This window comes from Marmota monax, unplaced genomic scaffold, assembly GCF_021218885.2.
Source record: "Marmota monax isolate L192 unplaced genomic scaffold, Marmota_monax_Labrador192_F-V1.1 WCK01_AAM20220418_F8-fsc00055, whole genome shotgun sequence".
Classification (NCBI taxonomy): Eukaryota; Metazoa; Chordata; class Mammalia; order Rodentia; family Sciuridae; genus Marmota; species Marmota monax.
This window is the reverse complement of record NW_026695205.1, coordinates 623,742-646,359: the sequence shown is the minus strand read 5'-3', so window position 1 is coordinate 646,359 and position 22,618 is coordinate 623,742.

The following is a 22,618-nucleotide window of genomic DNA, read 5'->3' as shown; positions in this document are numbered from 1 at the left end:
TATTTACATTTCTTGATGGGATTTTTTTTGTGTGTGTGTGTGTGGTGCTGGGATGGAACCCAGGGTCTCATGCACTTCACCATGGAACAACATCCACAGCCCTTTTTAAAATTGTATCTTGAGATGATCTCAATGCTTGGAATGCTTGAAACAGCATTCCAAGTGCTTGACATGTATTAAATGATTTGATTAGCACAATTACCCTGGGAGATGGTGTTATGTCAGTTTAATAGATAGGAAACTGAGTAACAGAGAGGTGAAATGACAGAGTAAGACAGAAATTAAAACACAGGAAAGTCAGCTGTAGAATATTGACTCTTAGAATTAAGATGTTTTCCAGAACCCCAAATATAGTATTTCCCACCTCCAATCTCTAAAAGGTTATATTCACACTGTAGATTCTTATTTATTTTTTTTTATTGGTTGTTCAAAACATTACACAGCTCATGACATATCATCTTCCATACATTTGATTCAAGTGGGTTATGAACTCCCATTTTTTACCCCAAATACAAGTTGCAGAATCACATCGGTTACACATCCACATTTTTACATAATACCATATTAGTGACTTTTGTATTCTGCTACCTTTCCTATCCCCTACTATCCCCCCTCCCCTTCCCTCTCATCTTCCCTCTCTACCCCATCTGCTGTTGTTTAATTCTCTAGATTCTTATTTGTAGCTGTTCTATAATTTATTTTCTTCCTTCCTTGTTCAGCATTGTAGGATCCACCAACACTAATACTGCAGACACCAAAGGCTTGAAGAATTGTGAATAGAACGAAATAGAGATGACCCAGTCCCACCTGTGGTGCAAGTTTACATTATGTACACAGGCACCATGCTTTCATAACTAAAGCTGCTGGGATTTTACAAAGAGTTTTGTTTCAATAAGTTCCAACTTTTTTTAATAGAAAGATTTCAAATAAACAATCTGGTATAGTTTGGATCTGGAATGTCCTCAAATGCCCCAGCTTGATCCTACTGGGAGGAGTTGGAAACTTTAAAAGGTAGAGCCTTGTGGGAGGCGTTAGGCCATTGGGAGCATGCCTTCAAAGAGGATCTAGGGAACCTGGGCTCTTGTCTCTTTTGTTGTTGTTGTTGCTCCCTGGCTATGAGGTGACTATGCTCCTGCCTTGATATGATGCCTTGCCACAGGCCCAAAAGTAACAGGGCTGTTCCACCATCAATTGGAACCTCCAAAACTGTGAATCAAAATAAACCTTTATTCTTTGGGCAATTGTTATAGTGTGGGAAGCTGACTAAAACAGCCTAACAATGTAGCTCAAGGAACTAGAAAATCAAGAACAAATCAAATCCAAAACTAGCAGAAGGAACAAAATAATAAAAATCAGAACAAAAATTTAAAAAACTAAAAATTAGAAAAGATGAATGAAAAAAAAAGTTGATAATTTGAAAAGATATAGCTCAGTTGGAAGAGTATTTGCCTTGCATGCACAAGGCCCTGGGTTCAATCCCCAGCACCACAAAAAAATAAATAAATAAACAAACATATACAAACAATAAAGGTATGCTGTACAACTACAAATTTTTTTCTTAACTGACAAACTTTTAGGTAGACTAAGAAAAGAGAGAATATCGGGCTGGGGATGTGGCTCAAGCAGTAGCGCGCTCGCCTGGCATGCATGCGGCCCGAGTTCGATCCTCAGCACCACATACAAACAAAGATGTTGTGTCCGCCAAAAACTAAATAAATAAATAAATATTCAAAAAGAAAAAGAAAAGAGAGAATATCTAAATAAAAATCAGACATAAACAAGGAGACATTACAACTGATACTACAGAAGTACCAAGGATTGTTAGGCACTATTATCAACAAATTGGAAAACCTAGGGGGGAAAAAATGGACAAATTTCTGGAGACACTTAACATACCAAAATTAAATTAGAAAGACAGAAAACCAAAATGGGAGTTCATAACCCACTTGAATCAAAGTGTGAAATATGATATATCAAGAACTATGTAATGTTTTGAACAACCAACAATAAAAAATTTAAAAAAAAGACAGAAAACCTAAGCAGACTAATAACAAATATGAATATTGAATCAATAATGAAAAGTCTCCCAACAAAGAAAAGCCTAGGACCAGGCTTCATTGCTGAATCTCATTAAACTTTTAAAGAACCAATGCCAAATTCCTCTCCAACTACTCCAAAGAAGTTGATTTTATTTTAACAACAAGTTTGTAACCAAAGATTTTGCTTATAGGATCATGAAAAAATCTTATGTCAGGCAGATTTACAATGTTTTTAAAGCCTCAGAAAATTCAAAGCACAGCATCTAATAGCTTTGAATTCAAGTCATATTTTCTTTTTTTAAATTAATTTATTTTAATTAGGTATATATGATAGCAGAATACATTTTGATTCATGGTACACAATTATAGCACAACTTTTCATATCTCTGGTTGTACATGATGTAGTGTTGCACCATATGTGCTATCATACATGTACCTGGGGTAATGATGTCAGTCTCATTCCACCATCTTTCCTGCCCCCATGCCCCCTCCCCACCTCTCACTCCCCTTTGCCCAATCAAAATCCTTCATTTTTCCTATCCCCGAAACCCCGCCCCTGCTTTATGGATCAACATCCACTTATCAGAGAGAACATTCTGCCCTTGGTTTTGTGGGATTAGTTTCCTTGGCTTAGCATGATATTCTCCAACTCCATCCATTTACATGTAAATGCCATAATTTTTATTCTCTTTTAATGCTGAGTAATATTTCATTGTGTGTGTGTGTGTATATATATATATATCACAGTTTCTTTATCCATTGGAATTTATAATCCTCTAATATTGGGAAGCTGTCCTGGAAAGAAGTTAAGAACTAAATAAAAATGGATGAATCTTTGTGCTATCAGTTTCTCTAGTAGGAAGAACAATATTCAATGTATTTTTTTATTGATTTTTTTTTGTTAAAAAATTTATTCTAGCAAATTTTCTCTTTATTTGCCCTCAAATTATTATTGGCTTTCATTTTCAAAACACTTTAGGAGCAACATTCATTAATAAAATTATTAACTGGCTTTAATGTATTTAAACACACACACACAAAAAAAAATTTTTTTAAACTACTCCAAAGAAGTGAAAGGGAGGAACCGCTTCAAATTCACTCTGTGGGACCAGCATTATTTTTTTTAAATCTTTATTTTGTTTATTTATTTTTATGTGGTGCTGAGGATCAAACCCAGTGCCTCACATGTACAAGGCAAGTGCTCTGCCACTGAGCCACAACCCTAGCCCAAGAACAGCATTATTTTTGATGCTAAAATCAGATAAACAACAACTTTTGGTCTTTTTATATCTGTTGTAGTTTTTTGTTTGTTTGTTTGTTGGGGGGGGGGTTCCTTTCTTTTTCTTTTTTGCAGTCATTTCCCCTTGGATAATGACCTCCTTCACAATGGGTAAGTAAAAGTTAATGGGGAACTGTTAATTCAGGTGCCCCACCTTCTCTCCTTAAGAGGCAGGTGTGTGACCCAAGCAAGCTGATCACAGGCTCCCTCTACGGAATGTATATCTGAAGCAGGAGCAGCAGCAGCAGTGGCAGTAGCAGTGCCCTGGCTAAATTGTCCCTCATTTGTGATCATTCCTGTGCTCTAAAAGTACGTTGGTCCTTGGCTCTTTTCAATACCTGGCTCTCTAGCTGTTTACTCAATGCTATTACTCCCAATATCCTCCCAATAAATTTCCTTTTGTTAAAAAAAAATAACATCTTAGTAGATTAAAATGAAACATTTTTTCTTTTGGAAATAGAATTAACTTTTCTTTCTTTTTTTTTTTTTTAAGAGAGAGGGAGAGAGAGAGAGAATTTTAATATTTATTTTTTAGTTTTCAGCGGACACAACATCTTTGTTTGTATGTGGTGTTGAGGATCGAACCCGGGCCACACGCATGCCAGGCAAGCGCGCTACCGCTTGAGCCACATCCCCAGCCCCTAGAATTAACTTTTCTATTAAGTTTTCAAAGACCAATGGCTTATTCCTCTGAAATATTTTTATCAGCTCTGGATAAGCAGGTTGACAGACACGAGGGGCAATAAAGTGCTTTTGCTCTTGGGAAATGCCGCCAACTTCCTATCTGATTTTATCTCTAAGTTTTGTTATTGAATCGGCAGCTCTGTTTTCTAGTCATCTGATTATTCCCAAGGTGGCCCTTTGACCTTGGTAATTTTCTCAAGGAGATCAACATGTATTAGCTAGTTGGACTGTAGGTTAAGCTCAGATTTAGTTCTAAGCAACTAATCCTCTGCCCATATATCATCTTGTTCTAGAAAATGGACACAAACATAAAAATTTACGACAGTCTCAACATCTGCCTTAAAACTTGCACAAAGTATCCACAGAGAAATATATGTATACTACAAATTAATTTGTAAAATGAATAAACTATAAATAAGAGGAATTAATGGATACAGCTACTACTGTATAACTCTCCTAGAACCTCTCATAATAAGTAGCTTACCTGCTTTTCTATTTTTTTCAAATCTTCAACATAAGTAGAAGAGTTAAAACAGCAAAAAATTAAAGCCCAGCTTAACAGCTTCTTCTTCAAAGCATCATCTCAAAATAATACAAACAGCCCCGTGAAAATGCACATTGAGTATAAATGGAAGTGAATAAGGCAAAAAGCAATGTGAAGAGTGAACATTTGGAAATCAGGTGCTGGAGTAATCAGCAAGCCTAGTAAAGTCTATTTCTCAGACAGGATGAGGTCATGCTTAAGATAGCAAAATACTTCTGGCGCCCTTCATCTGAGGTTCTCCAAGTGCTTTGCTGACATTATCTAATAGCAAATATTATTACCCCCATTTTATAGGTGGGGAAACTAAGATAATAAAAGATTAAACAACTTGCTTAAGCATGCACATGAGTCGGTGATGGAATCAGAAATTTATTTCAGGAATCTAATCTCGTTTTCTGTTTCAATCACTAGGTCAGCTCCAGATACCAAAAGACATTTATTGACATACATTTTTTATTAAATGTACTCTTAAAACTGACTGTCTTCTGTAAACAATTCAATGAAATACTTTGTCAGAGATCCATAGTTGCTTTTTCTGGGAGAAATTTAAGAGATGATATAAAAATTCTCTCAGATTCAAAATAGTATTCACATTAGGTTTAGTTATTTCATAAGACCCGTTTTAGATTTCTAACATGGATCCATGGTGAAATTACATCTCTTAGTGTGCCATGTCCTAATGACTCTTGTGTGTCTCATAAATTATTCTGGGAAGCTAGAGGGTGCGATCAAAAGAGATCGAGGAATTACTCTATACTTTCTATCCCCTCCTAACTCAGAACTGGCCCTGAAAATGCATAATCTCTATGGGGAACACTTTAGGGGAGGAGGGGAGCAGTCCTTGGTTCTCGTTCTTTTAATAATGTTACTCTCTCACTTTTGTGCTCATCTCCCACTACCTATAAACCTTGTGTAGTCTGTTTCATGAGCACAAACTTTGCAGTGTGCAGTCTTTATTACTACATCTGACAAAAAACACAAATAAATATAAATTGTTTATATTCCAGTAATATCAAATTCTTGTGCTAAAAGTAAACTGGGATCTCAGGACAAAAATAAAATGTTATAATAACAATTGCATAGCTCTAGATACATTTTAAAATAGAAATTTAATACATTTCTCCTTCATTTTGGCCTGAGTTCAGGATTAAAGATACTGACAGGGGATCCAATTAATTTAGGATCAAGAGAGATGCATATAAACATCATAGTCCTTATTTACCTCTGTGGGCTGGTTAAATGGTGATTAGATAGTTGGGGAAAGACAGGGATCATCAACTGAGCAAAGAGAACAATTTCTCACTTAGTTGCTCATATGCTTTTGGTGTCAACAAATCATTCCAGTGTCGTTTTTTGTTGTTGTTGTGGTTTGGTACTGGGGATTGAACCAAGGGGCACTTAACCACTGAGCCACATCCCCAGCCCTTTTTTGTATTTTATTTTTGGAGACAGGGTCTCACTGAGTTATTTAGGGCCTCACTAAATTGCTGAGGCTGGCTTTGAACTTGCAATCCTCCTGCTTCAGCCTACCAAGCTTCTGGGATTACAGGCATGTGCCACTGCCACCGGCTCCAGTGTCGTTTCTTAATGACATCTAGCTACTCTGCACAGCTATGTGGTATAATGGAACAGGCACAAATTCTGGATTCAGGTGATTGGGTTTGAGTTCTAGCTACCATTCTCCAACCTTTTGACCATGAGCAGGTAGCTGCACCTTTCCAAGTTCAGCTGCCTCATCTGTGAGAGAGAGAGATGATGGTGATGCATTATAGATCTTCATGAGAATTAAACAAGAAAACACCTATGAAAGTACAGATGTTATTACCAGTTAGAGAAAGGTTATATAAAATTCACATGTATTATTTATAATACAACCATTTATGTATGTAACAAAGTGCTGGGAGCCATTAGCCAAGTAGGTATGACAATTTCCTTGCCAGCGTACCCCATGTTGCAGTGACATTGAATGTACGTGACCTTGCTCAAGGACCAAGGCAGATTAGGGTGTTCCCGGTTTTAAGATAATCGTGTTTAAGGCATTCCCAGTTTAGGTTCCAGGTTTAAGGTTTAAGATTATTCCTGCTGGGAATAGGGCGTATCCTGCTGCCTGAGTTCCCCTTGAGTTCTCACGGGATTCAGACAGTATATTTTGGAGATAGAAGCCCAGTAGAGGTGGATTTGGGCAGAGAACGTGGATTTGGGCAGAGAACGTGGATTTCCCCAGAACGTGATTGTAGACGGCTGGTGTGAGTTCGGGAATAAAGAGTTGCTGTTTGAATCTACAAGCTGTGTGGTGGCTCGTGATTGTGTGCCCAGCCAGACTGCGGCATTTGTGCCCAGCCAGACTGTGGCAACAAAGAAAATTAGAAAATGCATATAAATTCATCAGCACATTAGAAGAGTATGTTTCCTTTGCACAAGTTTTCAATTCTCAATAATTTGTGTAACCACTTATATTTCCATAACCAGCTGCCCCTTCACCATTGCTCTGTTTTACGCTTGTCAATTTTTCAGTGGCTTTTTTCTCTCATATAATATTTTCAAGGTTGCTGTCAGTGCAGTAGGATTTGTCACCAAATGTTCACATGTTCCCAATCCTTGTTCAACAGGTGGGAGCACCCAGTCCCGGGATTCCAGGAGTGTTTTTAGTGGCTGATAAGCCTCTTTAAAACCTGTGGTCCTCTTCAAGGCTGGGCACCCAGCTGCCTTTTTCTATTTTTGGAAGTGCTACAGAAAATCTCCTGTCAAAAGTTGAAAACTTTCCAATGCCTGGAAATAGGATGGCTCGCCCTTGTCCTTTGCGAAAGAGAACCAGGTCTGGTTACATGTAACCTCATTCTGAAGCACCCTTCAGCCGTGTTTCCTTGCAGCTGTCTTGCTAGAAGATGTTCATCACGTATTTCATTTGTATTACTGGGTCATAAATCAGCATCAAACAGAATGATGCTCTAGGGATGCTCTTCATTTTAAGAGTGTTCTAAGTAAAAGGATTGCCTTTATACAGTTAAAGGGATTACCATGTCTGTTAGCAAGGCTATTTAAAGGGAATCCCAACAGGGAAAATGCTGATGAAGGTACTTGACAGTAAAGGAAACTAATCTTTAAAGGTTCATGAGGAGCAAATGTAGGAAACAATAATTTTTAAAGCTTAAAAAATTTCTGATTCACACATTTCAGTGTTCTTGTTCTTAATGTGGAGAAAATAGGAAAGACTTGGTTCTTAGATTTTAATATATATTGCTTGTCTCATTTACAGATCTTGAGGAAAACTAACAAAACAGAAGCATATCATAGCAACAAAATTATCAAAAATGGTCCTCATCCTGATTCAGACCTTCTCTCCACCAGAGTTTGCCTCCTTTATAAATTATTATGTACTTGTACACACACACAAAATTATTTTGGTTTTTATTTACATAAACCTCAGATTCTTTAAGCAACTTGGTTTTTTCACTCAATTATATACACACACACATATATATATGATTTTTTTTTAAAGAGAGAGAATTTTTTAATATTTATTTTTCAGTTTTCAGTGGACACAACATCTTTATTTTATTTTTATGTGATGCTGAGGATCGAACCCAGTGCCCCACGGCATGCCAGGTGAGTGCGTTACCGCTTGAGCCACATCCCCAGCCCTCAAATATATTTTTTAAAACTGTTTTTCAGGGGCTTGGGTTGTAGCTCAGTGGTTGAGTGCTTGCCTCGCATGCATGAGGCACTGGGCTCAATCCTCAGCACCACATAAAAATAAGTAAATAAAAATAAACTGGTTTTCAGCTGTACTTATTGTTTCTAATGTCTCCCAATTGCTACAATGAATGAATCAATGATTCTAAGCCTCTATTTAAAATAAAAACAAAAAGGGCTGGGGATGTGGCTCAAGCGGTAGCGCGCTTGCTTGGCATGCGTGTGGCCCGGGTTCGATCCTCAGCACCACATACAAACAAAGATGTGTATGCCGAAAAATAAATAAATATAAAATAAAATAAAATAAAATAAAATAAAAACAAAAAGCCAGCCAGCTTTAAGTTTGGGTTTGGGTTTGCTTGGTTTGCTTTCAACCAAACCAGAAATAGAGAGGAGAAGGAAACTGTCTACCTCTGCTGCCTGGCTCCATGCCGGGAGTGCTTCAGTGCTCACCCCACAAGTGAAATGTGGATTTGAAGCAATATTCCACACCATTCAATCCCCCAAAGCTACTTTGATCTGAATAACCCAGTGTCTAGTGACATTTCATTAGCTTTAGCTAAATGTATAATACCATGTTAACAGGTTTATGTTTTATTTTTGGTTGTGAAGTTAACTTTTGTGAGACTGGGATATAGCTCAGTAGTAGAGTGCTTGCAAGGCCCTGGGTTCAATCCCTAACAACACACACACACGCGCACACACAGACACACACACATGCTAACTTTGTGAAGGACATCTCTACCCTTTGCATGCAACTTTACACATTACAGGAGGTACTTACCAAATCCCACTTACCTTTATCAACCATGATAAACCAGTAAATCAAGAACAGGGTGGTGGGAGAAAGTGTAGTTACTACCACTTATTTAGCTATTTGTCCTCTAGTTCCATCAAAACTTCAAGTCATATTCTATTGCTCAAAAAAAGATACGTACCTTAAAACCAGAATCCCTGCTAACACTAGGTCCATACAATTCAAATTCCTTATTGTTGAGTCATAGGGCAAGTCACCATGAGTAAAAGGTGTGGACTCAGAACTATAATGCCCTGCTACTCAAATAGTAAAGTCTCAGGTCCATATAAATCCTGCTATTTTATCACAAGGATTTCATTCTTCACATCTAGTTTATGCAAAAATCATTGTTAGTTGTATTTATATTTTATTGAAAGTGGGGATTTTTTTTTTTTTTTTGATATCAGGGATTGAACTCAGGGGCACTCAACCACTGAGCCACATCCCCAGCCCTATATTGTATTTTATTTAGAGACACAATCTCACTGACTTGCTTAGCACCTCACCATTGCTGAGGCTGGCTTTGAATTCATGATCCTCCTGCCTCAGCCACTTGAGCTGTTGGGATTACAGGTGTGCACCATCATGCCCAGCTTGAAGTGGGGATTTTTAAGATCTTAAAGGTAAAATAAATTCTCAGTCCACATGAAATGTTTGTGCTTATTTAGGCTTGTTTGCTGCTAAATTCCTGTAACTGTAATGTAGATTTAAAAAAAAGAAAAAAGCAAAAAAACACTGATCATTTTCCTAAAGAGTGATGCTTTGACTTTGCCAGAGTGTAATAAATCTTTGACCTCACAATCAGGCAGAAACAATCTATTTGTCAACAAGAAGTTTTAAGTAAATTAAATGAGGTCAAGTGCTTTGTATTATTTTAATAGATCCTGTTTAATCAGAATTTCTTTTTTTCTAAGCTATGACTTTCCACAATGATCAAATAACCTCACATTTCATAAGAGGAAAATTCTGAACCACCGATGAGCTCAAATCCCAAGTCCCTCTTTTTCTGAGGGGCAGATAAACACTGCTCCCTTACTGGTCTATTTTACCTGTGCCTGTGAATGACTGAATCCTCAAAACACTTTAAGGTACATTCTATGTTATGGTTTTGTTTTGTTCTGAGGTATCTGATCAGCAGTTAAACCCGATCATGTGCCTTCCCATAGAATCTCAATATCTCAGAGCCATTCCTCCAAGATGAGTCATGATCTTCAGGCCTGTGTGACATCCATCATTAGACAAACACGATGTTGTTGAGATAGGCATATACCTGAAGATTTGTCTGTTGAAAAATATTAGTCCAGTATCCCTTTCCAAAGGTGAATTCTTTTTTTTTTTTGAGAGAGAGAGAGAGAATTTTTTAATATTTATTTTTTTAGTTTTCGGCGGACACAACATCTTTGTTTGTATGTGGTGCTGAAGATCGAACCCAGGCCAAACGCATGCCAGGCGAGCGCGCTACTGCTTGAGCCACATCCCCAGCCCCTCCAAAGATGAATTCTTGTCAAGTTTTTCTTTTAAGGATGTTAGATTGATTAAACAAATGGACCAAAGCCTACTGAAAACTAAAATAAGGTATACCTAATTCCTAGCTAACAACTTGTCTGCCCTGGTTTGACGGTTTAAATATTAAAATAAATAATTCCGCACTGACAGGTAAATAGCTGCTGTCCTCTAGCTTACTGATTCCTAAGATTGGAGGCAGCTTCTGATCCTGCCCCCTTCTGATTATCTCCCAACCTTACTCGTGGTTATGTTTTAGTATCACTCGTGACTAAAACAAGAAAAAAGGGAACAAAATAAGAAATGTATATAGAGCCAGGTGTGGTGGCACAAGCCGGTAATCCCAGTGGCTCACAAGGCTAAGGCAGAAGGATTGTGAGTTCAAAGCCAGCCTCAGCAAAGGCGAGGTGCTAAGCAATTCAGTGAGACCCTGTCTCTAAATAAAATATAAAAAAGGGCTGGGGATGTGGCTCAGTGTTTAAATGCCACTGGGTTCAATCCCTGGAACCAAAAAAAAAAAAAAAAAAGCATATAGACTATGATTACAAATTTAGCTTCTAGGGGCTGGGGATGTGGCTTGATGGGTTCAATCCTCAGCACCACATACAAACAAAGATGTTATATCCGCCAAAAACTAAAAGAAAAAATAAATAAATTAAATAAAAATTCTCTCTCTAAAGAAAAAAAATTTAAAAAAACAAAACAAATTTAGCTTCTAATTATTAATGCTGCACAAGTTATCCTGAAACTTAGTGGTCTATGACAGTAAATTGCTTAATATTTTTTTGCACAGAGAAAAGGAGCTTATGTCAGAACACGTCCATACACTATTTCCTTCATCAAAAAGTCTATCTTCAAAAAATAAGTCACTAAACATAGTGACTTATTATTGATTTACATCTTGAACAAGCTCTTTATCTTGTTGTGGTCCAGTAACAAAGAGTTTGAGAATGTAGACCATTTTGAGTGAAAATGTTGGGTCATGGCTACATTGTCAACTTTACTTCATGTCAAGTTAAAAAATTATAATTGTTTGACATTTTTTTGCCAACACGTGGTGCCCATCTGATGAATATGAAATAGTTTTTGGTTATGGTTTCACTTTGTGTTTCCCTGATTTGCTAGTGATGTAGTTAGTTTGCCATTTTTTAAAAAATGGCAGCTGTGCTGTGTCTTGGGAGAAGGGCATGGTCATTCCCTTCTCTTTCTACCTGGACCATATTCCTTTCCTCAAGCTCACTAATTTTAATTTCTGCACTGCTTAGGGAGCAAAGCAGGGAGTTGGGGGAGGAAGGGAAGACTGTAAGGGACACAAAAACATCTTCACTTGATGCTTTGCTCACCCCAGACTTAGTAGATATTTAAAGCCAGTTCTTTTCCTTAGAAGAGTTCCCTGGGTTCTTTAAATACTCTCCTGTCCAACCTCTGAGGCTGCAGCTCCTTGGATGTGTATGTCACCTTCTTCAACTAGCCATGTTCAGTGTCCCTCATCTTCTGTCCCCTCTTCTGGGGTCCAGTCACTATGGTAGGCCATCATTTGGGAGGGTTCTTTCAACTCTAATTTATTTTCTTTTCTCCTCTTTTTTTTTTATTAAAAACCTGTTTCTGTAAAATTTTTAATTTTTAAATACCTGATATGTTTACTTTGTTCAAAATTTGAAAATTTCAGATGACTGATAAGACTCCTTACTCCCAGTTACCAGTTTCCTTGCACATAGACATTCAGTATTAGTTGTCTGTTATGTATCCCTTTGGAGACACTTTATACATGCATAAGCAAATATCATGTGTATTCCCACCTTTTCTTTACAGAAAAAGTAGAAGGGTTGGGGTTGCGGCTCAGTGGTAGAGTGCTTGCCTAGCGCGTGTGAGGCATTGGGTTCCATCCTCAGCTCCACATAAAAATAAGTAAGATACATGTATTGTGTCTATCTACACCTAAAAAAAAGAAAAAGAAAGAAAGAAAAGAGAAAAATTAGTAGAATACTATTCCCAAAGGATCCTTTTTATAACAACACCTACTTTTACAATTTATAGTTTATAATGATTCCTACTGTAGGTCCCATATTTGGTCTCTCAGATTCTCCAAACTTTGATTCTCCTTTTAGAGCAGAAACAAAATTTCCCTGGCATCACCCTGTACTCCATTGCCAAGGGTGCCACCCTCTTTCCATGTCTGAATCCAGCCTACTTGGGCTGCTCTGCCTTTCATGTTCTGGTGCCCACATCAGGCTCTCCATGCTGCCTTCTTATAGCCCTTGTTGCTAGCTTGGGGTAAAGAAGAAGCAACCTCTGTACCCCGATGCCTGTCCTCTCAGAAGACATCTTCCTCTCAAGACCTTCGTATCTATAATTTCTCCATATTTTCATATCAGTGACCAGATTGAAAGGTCTTGTGTGAGGGGCCCAAGCATCATATACTGGTCTTAGATTTCTCCTTTGAAAATGTGCACCTTCAATGTTTATAGCAGCATAATTCACAATAGCTAAACTGTGGAACCAACCTAGATGCCCTTCAATAGATTAATGGATAAAAAAATGTGGCATATATACACAATGGAATATTACTTATTACTCATCAATAAAAGAGAATAAAATCATGGCATTTGCAGGTAAATGGATGGAGTTAGAGAAGATAATGCTAAGTGAAGTTAGCCAATCTCAAAAAACCAAATGCCGAATGTTTTCTCTGATATAAGGAAGCTAATTCATAGCGGGGTAGGGAGCAGGAGCTTGGGAGGAATACATGAACTCTAGATAGGATGGAGGGATGGAGGGAAAGGGAGGGAGCGTGGGATTAGAATGATGTGGAATGTGATGGACATTATTATCCAAAGTACATGTATGAAGACACAAATTGGTGTGAATATACTTTGTGTACCAACAGAGATATGAAAAATTGTGCTCTATATGTGCAATAAGAGTTGTAATGCATTCCACTGTCATATATAAATTTAAAAAATTAATTAAAAAAAATAAAATATGCACCTTGGGTCCATCTCATAAACTAGGCTGTTGCTGCCAGTTTGTCTTGGGAACTCACTCAAAAATGCCAATTTTAAATATCCCTGTATAGTCAAATACAATTAAATGTTGACTTTGTAGATATCCCTATTCTCCTTTCTCTCTCTGGATTTAATGTCACAGAGATTCCTCTGACCAATATTTCCTTGGCTTGTGCGCTCATGTGCGTGCATACACACACAAGTACACAAATGTTTATATATTTGAAGATAGATGGCCATGTTGATTTCATTGACAAAAAATTTTCTTACTGATAAATTTAATTTTTCCATAATTCTGTCCATCAGAATACCAAATCTCCTGGAAAAGTTCAAGACTAAACCAAAAAACTGAACCTAGAAGGGAAATAAAGAAACCAGTGAGCCCATTTCTGAATTTGGTGTTTGCATAGATTTTTGAATGGAAAAGAGGTTTATACTTTGCTTGAATTTGTTATTGAGAGGATGGTGGACATGACCACAGATCAGATCTGGTATCCAGCCTTGACATTTCCTTGGGAATATCTCTAGTTCATTCTGCTGTGCATTTTTATTTAATTAATTACAAAGAGTGAATGGCATAATTTCATTACCAACACCATGTCTCTCCATTTCTCAATTTGTTCTCTATAATCAGTATTAAATTTCACATTCCCAGAAGAGAGAACATATAAGTATTTGCCCAAAATTTAATTAAATTCAACAAGGATCAATTTAATTAAAAAATATTGAGTGCCCATTATATGTAAGGTACTTATTCAACTTACAAAAAATAGGAAAGAATTACCAACATTTTCGAGTACTTATTATTTGTCACATACTATGCTATATCTTTCTTTTAATTCTTGCCCAATGCTGTAATAGGTTGGTGGAGGCCGTGATCAAGTCAAGATGGCTCCTGGCAGTTTGCCAGGAGGAGTGGTTTGTGAGGCAATGCCACCGAGCCATCAAGATGGTGGGGATTCCTTATTGGCTGATTGCTGTATCTATAGGGGAGCAATGCTATGATTGGATGATGCTGATTGAGTCAAGCTGTATGTAATCAGTTAGATATATATACCTCTGTTTTGTTTTGTGTTATCTTATGTGTTGTGTTGTCTTTGTTACAGAAATATGGGATCAGAAGTTAGTAAAAATCAAACCAAAAGCGTGTTAAGTAAATTGCTAAAGGAAACAGGCACCCCAGTAAAACCAAGAACAGTTAGGGCATACGTTGATACGATACAAAAATGTAGCCCATGGTTCTTAAAGGAGGGGTTGTTAAATATACCACAATGGGACCATCATGGTGAAGACTTAAAAAAGATAGAAAGGAAAAGCCCAGGAACTCTGCCAGTCGGCACATTACCATTATGGACGTTGATACAATCTTGTTTGCTTAGTCCAAAGCCTTCAGTTCAGACTATAATAGAGGAAGGAGAAGACATCTTAGATCAAGTAAAAGAGGAAGTCTCTCAAGCTAGTCAGAAAGGGGAAGAAAGTTCAGAGGAGGAAGGGCTATCAGGGGAGGAGTTACAACAAGAGGCTGCTACTAATCCCTTTCTATCACCAGAGGGCGTAAGTATTCGACCAACAGCTCCACCTATGTATATGGGGACAACATATGCTGGGTGGCCCCCACCCCCCATAGTTGATAGATGGGATCCTGAGACAGGACCTCGAAGATTAGCATGCCCTGTACTTGAGGATGCGGGAGGGCAGCGATATCACCAGGCTTTGGATTTTAAAACTGTAAAGCAGTTAAAAGAAGCTATAGCAGCCTATGGTCCTCAAGCCCCTTTTACCGTAAGCATGGTTGAATCCATTGCAAGTTTAAACTTGACACCAGCAGATTGGGCTAGCATGTGCAAAGCTGTGCTAAATGGAGGACAGTATCTGTTATGGAAAGTTACTAATCAGGAATTGTGTGTGGAGACTGCTAAGCGAAATGCAGAAGCCGGGTATCCACAGAGAAATCTAGATATGTTGCTAGGAGAGGGACCTTATGAGGGTCAGCAGCAACAAGCTGGATATGATCCTGCCATATACTTACAAATCACTTCAGCTGCAGTTAAGGCATGGAAGACTTTACAAGGACAGGGAGATTTATAAGGTCAATTATCTAAGGTAATACAAGGAGCTAATGAAACTTATGCTGAGTTTGTGGATAGGCTTATGCAAACAGCAAGCAGAGTTTTTGGGGATTTAGAACAAGCGATGCCATTAATAAAACAACTAGCTTATGAACAAGCCAATAGATGGTGTAGGGAGGCTATTCAACCTTGGAAATATAAAGACTTAAATGCATACATTAAACTGTTTAGAGATATTAATGAACCAGTGGTACAGGGCTAAGTCTTGGCAGCTGCAGTAACCCAAGGAGTACAACAGGCTTTAGGTGCCAGGCCAAAAACATGTTACAATTGTGGTCAAGCAGGACGTTTTAAAAGGAGTTGCCCCATAGGAGGAGGGTATAAAACAAGTAACAAAACTGGGGATGATCAAAAAAGAAAAATACAAGGTGTATGCCCACGATGTTTTAGAGGAAAACATTGGGCTAGTGAATGCTGTTCTTAGACTACTGTAGAGGGTACTCCATTGCCAAAAAACGGACAGGAGGGCCCGATGCCCCGGGGCCCACAACTACAAATATACGGGGCATTGAAGGAACCCAGCAACACCATAAGTGTAGCGCCCAGGACACATTATCCGTTAACTCCCTTATCAGACAAACCAGAGGGATCGCAGGATTGGACATCTGCGCCTCTGCTGGAATGGAAAGTACTCCCTCAAGGGATGGCTAATAGTCCTACTATGTGTCAAGTTTATGTTGACAAAGCAATCCAGCCACTTAGAAATCAAAATCCTGAACTACAAGTATTTCATTATATGGATGAGGTATTATTAGCACACAAAGATAAAAATACATTGCTAGAATGGTATGCTACACTTACAAACTTATTAAAAAATTATAACCTAGATATAGCAATAGATAAAGTACAATTAAAATTTCCAGTTAATTATTTAGAGTTCTATTATCCTCGACCATGGTCCGCCCACCAAAAATTCAAATACGAGTAAATCAACATAAAACACTTAATGACTTTCAAAAATTGTTAGAAGACATAAATTGGATAAGGCCTTAAATAGGCATACCAACAGGAGAGTTGGGACCTTTATTTGATATCTTAAAAGGTCCATCGGATCCAAATTTACCCTGTATGTTAACGCCTGAAGCGAGAAAAACATTAAAACTCATTGAAACATATATGGAAAATATGCATCTGGATAGAATTGATATAAGTTTGCCTCTGTTATTTATTGTATTACCTACTGAAAATATTCCTACAGGAGTATTTTGGCAAGAAGGTCCGTTATTATGAATATATTTATCTTATTCTCCTAACACTATTCTTACTAGGTATCCTGAGGCTGTAGGACAATTAATACTCAAAGGAATAAAATCAGCAAAGGGAGTGTTTGGAATTTCTCCTAATAAAATTATTACTCCATATACTATGGATCAAATTGATGAGTTAGCTAATGAGTTAAATACTTGGGCAATAATCATGTGCAAATCTATTTGTTCATTTGATAACCACTTACCATCTAATCCTTTGTTGTCTTTTTGGTCCTCACATCCTGTAGTTTTTCCAAAAATGACAAGAAAAACATCTATCATGAATGCTCCAATAATATTTACTGATGGGTCAAATAATGGTACAGCAGCAGTAGTTTCCCCTGCTCAAGCTTTTACGTTTTTAGTACCCAAACAGCTCAAAAGGTAGAACTTAATGCAGTATTACAAGCTTTTGGGATGTTTAAAGATTCTGTATTTAATTTATTTTCTGACAGTCAATATATAGTTAATGCTATTATATCCCTTGAAGATGCTGGTAGGATTTCCCCTTCCTCTACTGTTTTCTCTTTGTTTTCCACTATACAAAGTCTAACTTGGGACAGAAAAGATCCATTTTTCATAGGACATATCAGGGCACATACAGGATTGTCTGGAGCCCTTAGTTCAGGCAATGATTTAGCAGATAAAACTACACATGACATACATGTTTTTTCAATACTAGAAGAAGCTACAAATTTTCACAAATCCTTCCATGTTGATGCTAGTACTTTACAAAAGCGTTTTAAAATAACTAAGGAACAAGCTAGACAAATAGTAAAACAATGTCGAAATTGTGTGACCTTTTTATCACAAGTTAATCTTGGAATCAATCCTAGAGGACTGATACCTAATCATATATGGCAAATGGATGTCACACATTTGCCAGAATTTGGAAAATTAAAATATTTGCATGTTACAGTTGATATTTCTTCCGGATATTTGATGGGCTCCCTTCATGCCGGAGAAAAAACTAAAGATATTATATCTCATTGTTTACAAAACTTTGCCACTGTGGGCATTCCAAAACAGTTAAAAACAGATAATGGCCCTGGCTATACTTCTACTTCTTTTAAGCAATTTTGCTCATCATTTGGCATTACTCATATAACAGGAATTCCGTATAATCCACAGGGACAAGGTATAGTTGAAAGAACTCATCAAACTATTAAAATGTACTTACTAAAGCAAAACGAGGGAATTGGGAAGGGGTATATATTCCCCAAAGATAAACTTAACATAACCCTTTTTTACTTTAAATTTTTTAAATTTGGATTTATCAATGCTCAGTGCTGTGGAAAGGCATATGTGTCCAAAAAATGTACATAAACCCAAGGTACTTTGGAAGGATATTCTGACTGGACAATGGAAAGGTCCTGACCCAGTGATTGTCTGGAGCCGGGGGTCTGTTTGTGTGTTTCCACAGGGAGAACAGCAGCCAATTTGGGTTCCAGAGAGACTAACTAAAGTGATTTCTGCAGACTAAAAAGAAGATGATTTGGCTCAAATCCATAACAGCTGATATCCAGAACCCTAATTTAGCTAACCTTACATCTGTGACAATGGTTCTCCCACACCTGGAGGCTAATGAATAATGAGCACCATTGAGGCGTATTTCAAATATAAAAAACCTTGAGGCTTACTTGTGGGAATACCTTCAAACCCATATGCAAGTTACAGGAAGAAGGATGGGATATCAAAAGAAGAGTCAAACCCAGGTGGTAGCCAGGATGCTTTTTTCAATATCTATTTTATTATGCCCTCTCCCACGTCATGGAGTTCTATTTTATTTTTTGAGCTCACAATTTTGATCCTACAGACCTAGGTTAATGTTTTTCTGATCAGTTCTATTTTTTGATCAACTGTGGAGTTTTTAAACATTGCAATGGAGATTTCACCTGTGAAAAGCTGCAAGGCCTTTACTATTGTGTTTTGTGTGCACACTTGTGTTATGTGTTGCATGTCTGTATGTGCATATGTCCATATGTCATACACATGATATGAAAATTGACAGATATATGAGGAGCGCTCATGAAAAATTAAAAAAAATGGATCCAAATATTTTTTATTCACATGATTTAAACAGTTCAATTTAAATTGGGTAAACAGATGAAAATAAAGATGTCTTTAAAATTAAGCTTACAAGTTTTTCTAGGTGTTCAAAAAAAAACTAATAAAATGTTGATCTCTATGAAATAATCTACCTAAATTTGGAAATTTACAAAGATTGTTTTAAAATATGAACAAAACTCCTGTTTGTTTACTTTCACCTTTCCTTTTCATTATATCTAATAATTCTGTTCAGGATAATGTACTAAATTGTTCAGAAAATTGTTTTCTTAGTGCCTGCTGGAATGCTACACCATTTTCTTTAGCCATCATTGCCAGAATTCCTACCTTCATCCCAGTGCCAGTGAAGACAAAAATAGAAGAATTTCCAGTATTACTGAAAACCAAACGAGACTGCGGAATTACAGCTACGATCACCACAGCTGTTGCTGTTTCTGTTGCTGCTGCTGCAGCTTCTGCGATAGCTATCACACAAACTGTACAAACTGCTGCATCAATAAATAATGTAACTAGACAAGTAGTACAAGCTTTACAAACACAAAACATTATTAATGATCATCTTAGAAATGGAATTCTGATACTCAACCAAAGAGTTGATTTACTTCAAGAAGAAGTAGACATATTAATGGATTCCTCTGCTTTAAGCTGCTTACAAAACTTACCAGGACTGCGTATCACTTCTATGCATTATGATAACATTTCTCGAACAGCAGATCTTTCCAGACAACTAGGAGCCATGCTTAATGGCACATGGAATGTAACGTTTCAAAATTTAACTAATCTATTGAGACAACAAATTGTAACTCTTAATAGTACCAGGGTATCTTTGCTGACGGGGTCATCAGTGGTACAATTTTTCCAAGGGCTTCTCACTTGGAGCCATCAATGGCTTGGTATTGTGGCATTTTGTATCCTTCTCCTCCTGCTTGTGGAAGGTTGTTTATGGTGTTTGTGTAAATTACACAGACAACAAAAAGAAACCACTATGGTCGTTAAACCGGCCATGATGGCCCTAGAAACAGGGCAAGATCCACAAGTATGACTAAATATGTTGGGCCGGTAGTCAAAGACGGGTAAAATCCAATTACAATGGTACCAACCTAAGCCAGGAGGCTGACAATTTGAGGTCAGACCATCCAGTGATGGGTAAGGACCATATGTAGTATTGGACTACCTAAGACAGGCACGGTCCCTAAACCACATACTTGTTGTTTAATAAAACAAAAAGGGGGAGATGTTGGATGCCACGATCAAGTCAAGATGGTGCCTGGTAGTTTGCCAGAAGGAGTGGTTTGTGAGGCAATGCCACCGAGCCATCAAGATGGTGGGGATTCCTTATTGGCTGATTGCTGTATCTGTAGGGGAGCAATGCTATGATTGGATGATGCTGATTGAGTCAAGCTGTATGTAATCAGTTAGATATATATACCTCTGCTGTTTCCGCAATAAAGCAGTTCCTGCTTCAACCTTCACAAGTTGCTTGTCACCTCCCGGTTATTTTGCCCAGCTGGACTTCGGCAATAGGTACCATTGCAGTCTCCATTGTTCATTGACCAAAGTCATACAGGGAGTAAGTACCTGAGCCAGGCTTCATAAAGAGGCCTGTTTGACTCCAGAGTTCATGCTCTTAATTCATGGTGAAGGAGACAAAGGATGTTATGAACAAATGTGATGATAGGTTTATAAGAGAGATAACAGAACTGCCAATCGTAGACATTGCCCTATGGTGGATACAGAGCATCATGGAGTTCAGTGGTAGAAAAGCACCTGCAAAGTAATGAACAATCATGATTTTTTTTTCTCTAGTACTAGTTTTGGGGTTAGTACTAAAGAACATGGCAGAAATTGTGAACCAGGGTAATATATATTCCATGTCAGGAAATGAAGGCCTAAGGTAGGAATGAGATTGTGTCTGAAATCAAGTTTGATTGAAATGTAGCACTCCTATTCAATGTATCACTCTCATTTAGTGAAGTGATAATAGCCACTATTTATTTTTATCTTTTTTAAAAAATATTTTTTTTAGTTGTCAATGGGCCTTTATTTTATTTATTTATTATGCTATGCTGAGAATCCAACCCAGTGCCTCACACATGCTAGGCAAGCACTCTATTACTGAGCCACAACCCCAGCCCCTATTTCTATCTTTTAATGCCAGACTTTTTTTTTTTTTTCTCTTTGATACCAGGGATTGAACTTACCCACTGAGCCACATTCCCAGCCCTTTTTATTCTTTATTTAGAGACAGGGTCTCACTAAATTGCTCGAGCCTCATTAAGTTGCTGAAGACGGCTTTGAATTTGCAATCCTGCCCCAGCCTTCTCTAGTTGCTGGGATTACAGGTATGTACCACTGTGCCCTGCATAATGTCAGACTCTTAACCCGTGTTATTTCTTCTCTTCAAGACAATGCTACAGGGTAGATATCACTAGACTTGATTCATAGATGATAAGGTGGAGGTTCATAGGGCAATTATGTGATGGAGTCAAGATTTGAATCAATCTTCCTGATATCACATTTCTCCCCCTTCTACTTTAATGTGCTGCCAAACTTCAGAGAGATGGAAAGCTAAGCTGGAACATACCGAGAAAAGTCTTGAAGGCTGAAGTGAGAAGTTTTTATTTACCTTGGCAGGTAGAGGTGGGGTAGGTACAAAACTCAAGCTGACATCTGGGAAGACTGCTACAATCTTTTGTGCAGTAGGAATGAAAGCCTGAATTAGAAGAGCACTGGTACAAATGGATGATAGGGGAGTGCATACAGAAAATATTCAACAGTGCTCCATTTGTGTTCAATGAACTGAAATGCATTCTGCTGCCATGTACACCTAAGTAGAACAAATAAAAAATTAAAAAAAAATTCACCAATGAGCAGCATACATCTGTAATCCCAGTGGTTTGGGAGGCTGAGGCAGGAGGATTGAGAGTTCAAAGCTGGCCTCAGCAAAAGCGAGGTGATAAGCAACTCAGTAAGACTTTGTCTCTAAATAAAATACAAAATAGGGCTGGGGATGTGGCTCAGTGGTAGAGTTCAATCCCTGGTACCTCGCCCACCTCCCAAGGGAAAAAAAAAAAGAAATATGAAACAATGTTTTTTTAGAGACTTAATGACCAATTGGGTGGGAGCAAGGCAAAGAGAATAGCATACACTATTTCTGAACTTTTGAGCCTCTTAGTTCACAGAAGGATGTACCATGATGGCCATTAACAGAAATACAGGGGCAGGGAAAGAAACTGGCTCTGTAGGGTTGAGTAGAGGGGAAATGATAAACTTCACTTGAGAGACAGAGTTCAGGAGGAGATGAGTAACAGATAATCGGAGACTTAGTCTAAAGTTTAGGACTAAGACTTAGTTATCCAAAGAGAGGCAAATGCCAAAGCCATAATAATCAACAAAGAGTGTAAAGTGTAAAAAAATCCAATATTGGTGTTTATTAAGAAGTAGGATGCCAGGCATGGTAGTTGCATGTTATAATCCCAGCTACTCTAAAGGTTAAGGCAGGAAGATAACAAGTTCAAGAAACTTAGGCCTTGTCTCAAAGTAATTTTTTTTTTAAATGAAGGACTGGGGATGTGGCTTAGTGGTAGAGTACTTCCCTAATATGCATGAAGTCGTGGATTCAATTCCTAGGA